Source organism: Aptenodytes patagonicus, chromosome 5 (assembly GCF_965638725.1).
Source record: "Aptenodytes patagonicus chromosome 5, bAptPat1.pri.cur, whole genome shotgun sequence".
NCBI classification, from domain to species: domain Eukaryota; kingdom Metazoa; phylum Chordata; class Aves; order Sphenisciformes; family Spheniscidae; genus Aptenodytes; species Aptenodytes patagonicus.
The window spans coordinates 38,056,969-38,067,780 of record NC_134953.1 but is presented as its reverse complement, the minus strand read 5'-3'; positions in this window follow the sequence as shown (position 1 = coordinate 38,067,780).

Below are 10,812 nucleotides of genomic sequence, written 5' to 3'. Positions count from 1 at the left end.
ATTTGCTTGGGTGCATCTGTGGGTCCTCCACGGCAAGAAGTCTGGACACAGACCAGGCTCTGCCCACTTGAGATCCTCTGAAAGCTCCCCACCTTCTTTCTTAAGAGTAGATTGGTTGGCACCTTTCCTTGGGGGATCCCCAAAGAAATCTCCTTTTACAACCTGGAGCCACAGCATCCTCCAGCAAACTGAAAGAGAAGCATGGCCTAGGGTAGGTGGTTTATTGCCATCACCCCAGGCAGGGTGTCACCATCTAACCAGAGATGAACCTGACCCAGACTTCCCCACAGCAAAATTAAGGGACAGCAGGAAGACACCAGTAACTTTATATCCTTAAGTCAGCTGGAGCAAGAATAAAGTGTCCTCACCAAGCAGACTAGAGGTGCCACTGCCTGGGCTGTGTTCAGGGACACCTCCCAGCCCTGTCCAGCCATGTAACACCTCAGGGAAAGCCCCATGCAATGGCTTCAGGTTCACAGCTGGCTAGAAACCCCTCACTTTTCCTTAAAACAGGTGGAGGGTGATATTAGGGTTAGCTCAGCAGCAGTGAGCCAAGCAGCAGATTTGAGTCAAACCTCACCGATGCAACTTGCCTTAGGACATGCCTGGTTTTCAGGGGAAGGAGACGGGAAACCCTGGATTAATTGATCCAGCATTAACACTCCATTGCTAGAAATTAAAGCTGAGTTTAGCTTTGAAACCCATCTTTTAGAGGTAGAGGCATTACCTGGTGCTGCACCATACTGTATTACCCCAGACCAGGACAAAGCCAGGTGTCACTGTGGCAACTGCTATTCAGCCTTTGCTGAAAAGGATGCCTTTTCCTTCCGTTCCTTCCCGAGCAGGGGAGGAGCAGAAGCAATCAGTGTCAGGCAGTGTCCCCTGTACTCGAGCACCTCATAAATCTCCCCTTTGGAAAGGCAGGGCAGCCCCGCTCCACTCCCGGGGAAAAAAGCAGGTATTGTTCAGCCTCAGGCTCAAGTACGCCACGGGGAGCGTCTGCGCTGAAACCCAAATGCATGTGCTGTGGGACGGGCTGCTGCAACAGCCAGGACAGCCCAGGTTGATAAAAGACCACAGGTTTCCTCCCCGCCAGGCTCCGGAGAATAGCGCTTCCGATTTTTACATCGCTTCGAAGAATAACAATGCACTTTATAACGTATGAAATGGAAATACCGAGATCAGGTTCACCTCCACCACTCCTCCTGCACACGTGCCGGGGGTATGTCTTGCTGGGCAAAGCTGGGGGGTTTCCATTTCCCCCAGTACCATCCCCAGCAGAACAGACCAAAACTTTTGTAGCCTGCTTGCCAGCATCCTTCTCCTTGACTTCAAGGCAAAGCTCTGGGTACCTTTCCCCACCAACAGCCCAGGTTTGCAGATCTATGTAACATCTGGCTCGGCAAGGGGAGACCCCCATCCTCCGTGTCACCGCCACCGGGAAAACACTTCCTCTCCCTCCACACGCCTCCCTTGGGAAACCAAAAGGTCAGGGAGCCAGAGGGAAATTTATGGACTTCCCCTCTCCTAAAAGACTTCTCCAGATGGGGCTTCAACACTGGATTTTTTTTTCCAGGTGAAGGGAGAAAGGTGGGGGAAGGAGAGGAGGGGAGATGGGCAAGGGCAAGACTGCAGGTCACATTTTTCTGCTCATGGCAAATGCATCAGGCAGAGGGGCCAGCAGGTGGCCAGGCTGCTACTCTCACTCAAGCTGCGACAGTGTCAGAAGATGGCAGGCTCAACAGGGGGTACAAACCGGGCTCAAGCTCCAAGTCCCCAGCTTGTACCAGACCAACAGCAAAAATGCCCATCGTAGCAGTCTGCAGCTAGAGGTGACCCTGCAAAAGCACCTCATGCAAAACAGTGATATTTTGGTGATTTGATGCAACAGTCCACACTGGGAATAAGCAGCATTTTAGGGGGGAGAGGCATGGCAGGTACTATGCAACACCCTGCCACCCCATTTCGGCCACACCCGCAAGCACCAGCCTTGCCAAAACCCAGTGCCTCCTTGGGCAGCAGGACCAGGGGGTGACATTATTTCAGCGTCCCTGCTTTTCATATCAGTCACCTGCAGGCAGGCAGCCGGCACAGCAGGACCACGGGCATCATCCAGCCTCCCCAGATTGCCTGTCGGGAAGAGGAAATGCCACGCATTTTCCAGCTGCTTGTACCTGTGCCAAGTCTAAATGCCACCCCTAAAAATACCAGCGGGAAGGAGAGGCACTCCACCAGCTGCTCACCCCCATGGCCAGGCCACCACAGCCACCTGGTTATTTTTGAATGAGGCAGCAACTTGAAGCAGTTGAGCGAGACCCAGCCTGGGTTTTCACACCTCCCCACATGGGTCAGGGGGTGACAGCCCAGTGCCACCCACAGCAAGGCAGCAGCAGAGCCACAATCACACACCCAAACTGGCTGTGGGCAGGAGTAGACATTCCAGGAGCTGCTGTCGGCATCCACAGGACACCAGGGGCTTTGGCCAGTGCTCCTAATGAAATTAAGCTCCCACAATGCTGCTGTCCGATCAGCGGCCAGCCCCACTTCGCTTCAGCCCAAGCAACTTTGATCCCTCTGGCAAATGACCAGGCACCTCGCTGGCTCTCCCTCAAAAGCCACAGCCTCCGCTGCCTGGTTGAGAGAGGGGGCAGTGGCACCTCCCATGGGAGCACCACTCCCACACAGAGCAAAGCTGCCCTTGGCAGTTTGCATCAATGTCCAGCTAGGAAAAGCATCCCTCAGCCCCAGACAACTGCACCCAGCAAACCACGGGGCCCCAGTCACAGCCTGGCTGGAACAGCTCTCCTGATTTTTTTTTTTTTTAATTGAACAGTGCTTTATTTCAAGGTCTGACTTATTCTGGGTAAATCAGGGTGAAACCATCCAGCCACTGAGAATTACCTGCAAGTTTCCAGCTGCTTTCCCACCCCTAACAAGCAGGAGGAGGTGGCTGGGACAGTTCAGGGAGGCATTAGACACCCTAATGTCCCATGGCCCTGGGGGGCATATGGAAGGGCTGAGCTGGGTGTCATCTCCCTGCAGCCCAAGCCATTCCTCGAGGGGATTTGCACCTCCTGAAAACTAGCACAGTGCAAAGGCTATTGCATTGCTGGTGCCGGACAGGGAGAGCTCAGCAGCATCTCTCACCTCCTCTCCGAAACACATCCCTGCAGCTGCAGCTGGTGGTACCCATGCAATCATCCCCAACATCACTCTGAAACCAGGGGGAGTTTTGCCATTTCCTGTTAAAGAGCTGCCACCTCCCACCCCAGCCCCTCATGTGTGTCAGGGCACGATGCTTCAACAGCACCCACACATGGTGCAATGGGAAAAATACCCTGGGAGTCCTTCCAAGGGCAAGAAATGCAGCAGCTTCACCTCTGCAGCCCCTTTGAAGGCATCAATCTGCAAAGGCAGCAAAGCCCACCTCTGCCTGCACCCAAGATATAGAATAGGAACAACCTTCCTGCCAAATTTATATAGAGAATTTGCTTAAGTGTCAGGCTGGCTAAGCAGGACTCCACAGTGCTTATTTAGAGAGAAATAATGTACTTTTTTTTGGTGCAATGCACTCCAATCACCTCTTTGAAGCCACCCCAAGCCCTGCTTGGACATCTGGACCAAGCAGACCCACCTGATGCCTGTGAGCATCCCAGGACAAAAGGCTTCTGTGAGGATGAAGCGGGTGTGCGGGGTGGGAGCACGGAGGCCACCAGCAGCACATGTGCAGCTGCCCCAGATCCAAAGGGATGCACCGGCACAGCGAGGAAAATTGATGATGATGAGGGAAGTCCATCAGGCTGCATGCTGGCCCCGCAGATTGATGGCCTCCACAACGAGCCACACATAATGGCCAAGTTCAGGCTGCAGTGGCTGGGAGCTGAAAGGCAACGGCCATAAATAAGCAGGGGAAAAGAGGGAAGACAGAAGGCTGGCAGGGATAAATAAATACTCATGCTGCAGCAGGGCTGGGGGGAGGTGCAGGGAGAGGGGCTGCAGCACTGGAACGGGATGCGGCCCACATTGGGATGGAGATGCTGCCACAAAGGTGGCTGCTTTGCGGTGAGAGCTCCCCATTCAATAACACCAAGCAAGCTGTTTTCCCCGCCAAACCATCTTCCCACCCAAAACCACAGCCAGCTGCTAAAGGGGCTACGTCACACATCCTCCCCCAAAATACAGCAGGGGGACAAGAGTAACCAAAGGGGCTTTATACAGGAGATTTTAGGGTTATAATCCCACCATTACCAAAGCTCCAGCTCAGTCTGACACTCCCCCCCAAGACCTTTACATCTCAGCAGGTTTCTCCATGACTGACCTGGACAGCTGGGCTTCCCTCATCACCTTCCTCAGCCAAAAGTACCAGCCTCAGGCTTTTTCCTCTTTCAGTTATTGCCCACCGATGAATAAGGGAGACGGGGGAGTGGAGGGCACAGAGCTGGATGTTTCCCTCATTGTCCCCCATCTGCTTCATTCGGCCCGGTTACTCTTCTCTGGCTTAAATAAGCCCTTTGCATTTTGTTGTGGTCTCTTCTCTCTTTTTCTCGCCTCCACCGTTTTGTCAAGAAAAACCTTGCCCAAAGAGCCGCTGTGATTTACTGCAGCGTTAACAAATATCAGAGCTTGGGAGCCTTGTAGGAACTGCTCGCTGGCAGCCTGCCTGGACAAACATACTAAAAGTCAACCCTGGCGTGGATACTTGAGGAATTAGTGTCCATACAAAGATACATTAAATACAGGGAGAAAGACGGGGGATTTTTACAACAGAGGCTTGAAAGCTTCCTCGGGGCTGTTTAACATATGGTGCTTCTCCTCTGCACCTGCCCCGCAGCCCCTCACGAGTGGCCTCCGGATTCCCATCCTTGTCACTGGACCCAAATGCCACTCGAGTTATGGTTTCCAGTGGGCACTGCCTGTCTGGCAGGGCTTGAGCCTACCTGCAAGGTGGCGTTTTGTACATGTGTTTTAACAGTTAATTTTTCCCCCAACCCTCTCTGCCAGATGGGTTTTGCTGGTGGTGGGGACATTGCAGAGCAACCCCTGCTCAGCCAGGCAGGGTTCCCCACTTGTTACCAAAAATGTATTTTTAAATGCAATAAGTATGGGGAAAAAAATCCATATATCCAACTTTTTGCTCATGAAATCCTTACATCCAGCTCAGCCACAGGGAAACACGTCAGACCCAGGGTACCCAGGCAGGGAGAACCATCAAGAAACCAGAGACACATTGGCCAATATAATGATTTTAAAAAACTCTCGGCATTTCCTCAGTGGCTGCCAGCGGCTCCCCAGCCCTGCCTGCATTGGCTGGACAATTGCTGCAGGCAGGCTGGGCCAGCCGTGCATCCCACGCAGCCCCACTGCTCTGCTATTGTCATTTGCCCAGATCCCAAGCGCTGCATTAGGGAGGAATATTTTGCGTGCACGTTGTGTGTGTTTTAAAGGATAATTCCTTCTCTGGCACCTTCTGCTCAACAGATTTGTCCAGCATCATCCACACCATAGAAAGCAGCCCCATGCCAGGAGAGGCACGCACAGCCTCGCAACACACGGCCAGGCGTTGTTGCTTGGCCAATTCCAGATCTCCAAAAAAACCAAAAACAGAATGTAGAAAAATATCACGTCCTAAAATAAAAAAAAATAAATACCCCCTGGGGCTCTTGATAGAACGAAATATTTTTCCCAAGCAAATCCATTCCCATATATGCACTGCCTGACTCTGAGGAGGGGTGGATGGGGAAGGCTCTGGAAAGGCAGTTATATGAACTGATGCGCTGTAAATCTCCTGCATTAAGTGGGATATCATAATCCATGGTAATTTAGCAACTTAAGGATCATCATGTTGACCCAGCTGACATGATGTTACCTTAGTTTACCTCTACATCCTGCCTCCAAAGCACAGCTCCTCACCCATCAGGCAAGACTCATGGGAGCACACTGGGAACGGAGGGATAAGCTGCTGGAAACCTCTCCTGGGTATTTATGCAGATGGCAGGAAACAAAAGGAAACCTGGAGGTCACCAGCCAAGTGGTGCCTTGGCAATAATGCTTCTCAGGGAAACATCTGGGGTCCCTACTCACTCTCCAGGAGAGCTTTCCTGTCTCTACCGACCATAGTGGAAATGCAGCAGCACAGCAGATCTGGTTGGAGAAGGGCTCCCAGCTTGGCCACCCAGCTCTTCACCCCACAGAAGGCTCCCCAGGGACCTTCATCCATTTAGGGCTGCAAACTGCCACAGCCAAACACAAAACCTACGCATGTTCCTCTGGGTGTGAGGGGCAGGCAGGCTCTTTGCCAAGCAGAGAGGAGGGACTCAAACCAGGATTGGGGAGGGAATGGAAAAAAGAGCATTTTCCCCCCCGCCGCACTACATCTCCACTGAGCAGGGCCAACAGAGGTGAAGCCATCCTGCTTCAAGCCTGGGCCTTGTGTCCTCACCCTGGAGGTTTGCCTGCATAGCTGCAGCCAGGAGCAGGAAGAGGAAGATCCAGCTGGAGGGTCCCACCTGTCCACTCCCCCACACCACTGGCCTCACATTGGGCACGGCTCACCATTCCCAAAAATGCATTTGCTGGATGAAGCCCTCTCCTCCCCCACCCCATGATGGCTTTTCCCCATGCAGCCTCTTCCTACCAAAAAGCTGCTCCTCCATCAGGTGTCTGCCAAGGACCCAGGAAGGGGCTTTAATCTTCAAAACAGCTGGGGTGTAGGAAGCAAAAGGACCTCATGGAATAGCCCTTTGGCACGGCAGGTGACCCACCTCCATAGAGCAGAAGTGAGGGACTGCTCAGCTCTCTTCCCAAGCTTGCACCCTTCCACACCAAGCTGGAGGCAGAGAAAGGGCAATGACCCCAGGCTGGGCTTAAATAGAGCCAGCCCATGGGTGTGGGGAGGCCCCAGGTGAGGCTGCTCAGGGCTGTTAAGGCCAATTAGTGCCCTCAAGGCTCAACACACAGAGATGCAACTGATAACTAATCCAGGGGTCCTGGCCCTGCTGGGGCTTGTCCTCGGGGGACTCACAGTGCCCTCTGGCCCTGTGCTGTGCATACCCATTGCACTGTGTTTCACCATGCCCTGGTTAATCCTGCACCCAGCCCCGCTGGGCAGTTAAATCCAGCACAGGATTAGTGCACACAGCCGTTCTTTGCCCGTCCCCAAAGCATAGACCAAAACTCATCTTTGCATGGCAGAGTGTTCGATGGCAGGCTGAGCATGTTGCAGTAACCGTAGGGCAGGGACTCAGGGCAAAAAGCCTCTTTATTTGCCCTGCCTGGCAAATAAAGTTCAGCTGGGGTACAAGCCAAGTCCCAAAGTGCAGGGAAAGTGGCTGCTCTGGCTGTGGGGCCGCTGGCTGTTCCCTTGGCTGCTGCCAATTCAGCGGATCCAAAGTCTGGTCCCAGCCAGGTCCAGCAGATCCCAGCATCACCAAAGCCACCTCTCCACCCAGCCCGGGCTGCAGCACCTCCTACAAAGCCCGGCCTATTCCTTGCCTTTCCACCGGTGCCGCGTGTATCACCAGGCTCTCCTCTCAGCTTTTCCATAGGAGATGGCCCCGCGATGAATGGATCCCTGTTTCGCCCTCGTTGTGGGACAAGTGGGAGGGTTTCAACCTCCACGACACTTCGTAACTTGGGATTTTATTAGTCCCCAGCCGCTCCAATTCCGAGAAACTCTAAAAAGAGACTTTGATTTCCAGGGTCTTTTTTTTCTTTGGGCACTAAAATAGTTTTCATCATCACAAACGGCACAGCAGAGTTACAGAAAAAGGGTGGGGAGGGAAATTAAAGTAATTGGGGGGAAATACTGGAAGGCACGGGGCCCCTCCATGGGAAAGGAGCTTCCATCCCATCTCAGCGGGGCAGGAAAAGCCTCCGGCTGGCCAATAGGCATTTCTCAGCCTTTCAGGAACACAGCAAAGCCCCTCTGCGTGAACCCTGTGAGGTGCGGTGGGGAGCCCTTGGCAGAGGTTTGGTGCAGCCTGCCGTGACTCAGCCCCGAAACCCAGCCCATCGGCTTGTCAGAGCCTTTACAAGCCCCCAGACTCTCACAGAGCAGGAGCAGAGCCATTTAGTCCAGGTGAAAACATTTTTCTGTTGAAAAATAAGAAAAAAAAAGCTACTTAGGAATGCTGACTGGAGTGAATAAATTCAAGAAAGACATATAAAGAGTAATAAGAGTCGAGAAAGGGCTCTCTAACTTCTATTTTAATACAAATACTAGATCAAATTTGTGTTGCTGTGCATTATTGGCTGAAGTACACCCATCTTACTGATTTCTTCTTTCCAAACCATGAAGGCTTTAAAACCCTGCCCAGCAGGCTGCACTGCCGGCTGGCTCGGGGAGCTCTGCTGTGGTGGGAACCCATCCCATGTTGCTCTGGTGGAGGCCACACGGTTTGGCCCCGAAGAGCTAGGTCCCATGGCCAAGACCTTTTTTTTTTAATCTTAATTTTTTTAAATCATTTTTTTAATATATATAAAGATTTGGGAAAACAATCTGGCTTCTAGAAATATGAAAATGCTGAGCCAGCCCCTACCTGGCTGGTGCCCCTCCAAGGTCTCTGACAGAGCAGGGCTGTGCCAGGGTATCCTGGAGGAACCCAGGGGTCCAAGGATGGAAACAGTGCTTTACACCAAAATGCCCTATAGCAAAAACCCCTATAGACGCTGCTCCCTGACCCCGCTTCAGGCCTTGCCAAACCCTGTTTCCACTGGCAAGATTTTCCTGCAAGGGGTTACACCAACAGTAATCAAGAAGCCATGGGGATCCCCCATCTGTGTTTTACGGGGCTGAACTTGCCGGGGTGAAAAGTACAGGGGAGCAGCAGGGAAGGCAGCACAGCCCCTTCCACTCTCACCTGCTTGTAGTTTTAATTTGCTTTCTGCAATTCCCTGCTTCTGCAGCAAAGCCAGGTCATTGCCACGGCCTTACCAGGGCCAGCGGTTTGGGTGCAATAACGAGAGATGAGAGTCGGTGAAGAGTTGGTGGCAGAGATGCCCCATGGCAGGCATGAGGGGACAGGGTGGCTCAGACCACTGCAGTCCCATTGCTGGTTGCCCACATGGCATTTGCAGGTGAATGCAAAAGGGGCTCGGAAAAAGGCTGACCATAAAGTTACCTTCTCCTGATTTTCTGCAATCTCTAAAGAGAAGAGCAGGTGAGGGGCCAGACACACTGCCCTCCCACGGGAGTCTCCATGCCAAAGCCAGGAGAGGTAGAAGGACAAGTGGCAGCATCGTCAGGGGACAAGCTCAGGTGAGCAGCCACGGGAGGCAAATTTGACCAGTGCTATAAGAAATGCATATTTTTTCGCCCCCAAGGCACCTCCTCCAGCATTTCCCCCCCTCTCCAGCAGCAGAGCTCATTTCTGCATGGGCCAGGCTGCTTGCAAATAGCACAAATGCAAGAAACAAACAACTTGCCAAAATAATAAATAACTGGCAAATAAGTAGCTTAAGAAGTGTGCAGGGAGCCGCAAATGGTCTCACTCATCCCCTCCAGTGACAGGTACAACCGGGACAGCCACGGCCACACCATGGCATGGACCTTGAGGCCAGGAAACAGTCTAAATCAGGCTTCTCCCCTGCAGTATCCCGGGCTGCTTCCTGAGATATTATTGTTTTCCCTCGCCCTCTTGATGTATTGTCCTGTAGCATATTTGGGGTTTCCCAGCGTGTGCCAAGAAACAACTGGCCGTGACGCACCAACCTGTTTTAAGGCTGCCGGCAGCAGCTCCTTCCTGCAGGGAGCCGGGAAGCATGCCCCCCCTCGCCCCGCCCAGGGCTCCCCAGCATTCCTCCACCTTCTGCTCCAGGGGAACCAGATGCATTCATTTTTAACACCGTCAGGGGATGCGAAAAATAACTATTTGGGGGAAAGAGGATGATGAGCAGTGTCTCTGTGGCCCTGTGAATTGCACGGAGCTGTCTGCAGAGCAGAGCCCATCGCGCTGCTCCAAAATGTAAGCCATCTCCATTGGCCAAATAAAGGGGGGAAGGAAAAAAAAAGACCAGGCCACACCTTTCCTCAGCCTGGTTCCCAGGCAATAAAAATATCTTGGAGCAGGAGCCCCAGCTTCGCAGCTCAACCACTGACGCAATTGGGTTGTGGGCCAAGGCAGCGGGGCGCTCACCTGCATCGCTTGGCTTTGCTTTCCCATAGGGTGGATTTTGAGGACCCCAGTTCCCAGGCAGCATTGGCAGAAGCCATTTGAGTAAGGAAATTAATGGCCTTCCCTTCCCGACGCCCCCATGGACCCCTTCTTCCTCCTCCCTGCCCATCGCCTGCTTGCGGCACTGGTGAACCCCTGCAAACTCAGAAAGCCCCCCTGGGGACACTACGCTCAGGGCCGCATTTTTCCAAGTGTCTCTCCAAATATATATGTCAGCAGCAGAAAGGGCAGGAGAGCAAGAAAAAAACGTTTTGCCAGTATCCGTCTGTTTGCAGATCATAAATTCTCCCTTGGGAGACCCACAGCTCTTTCATCTGCTTTAAGTTTAGGTTAGGGACGTTTTCGGGTGCAAGCACGGTCAGGGAAAGGCAAAGCCGCCCTGGGCTTTAGCAGATCACTGAGGAGGAATTTGGGCAGGCAACAGGAAAAGTCTTTCCCCGGCTGGGAGGCATCCAGTCAGGACAGAAACAATCCTGACCGCTTCACACTCCCATGCTGAATGCTTTTATAAAAGTAAGAAGAATAGATGTTTACTCACAGGAAAGCGAAGAACGGAAAAAGTTATCAACACCATTGTTTGCTGCACATAACTTCACCTTCTCTGGTCATATGGTGTATTAAAAAAAACCACTGCTCTTTC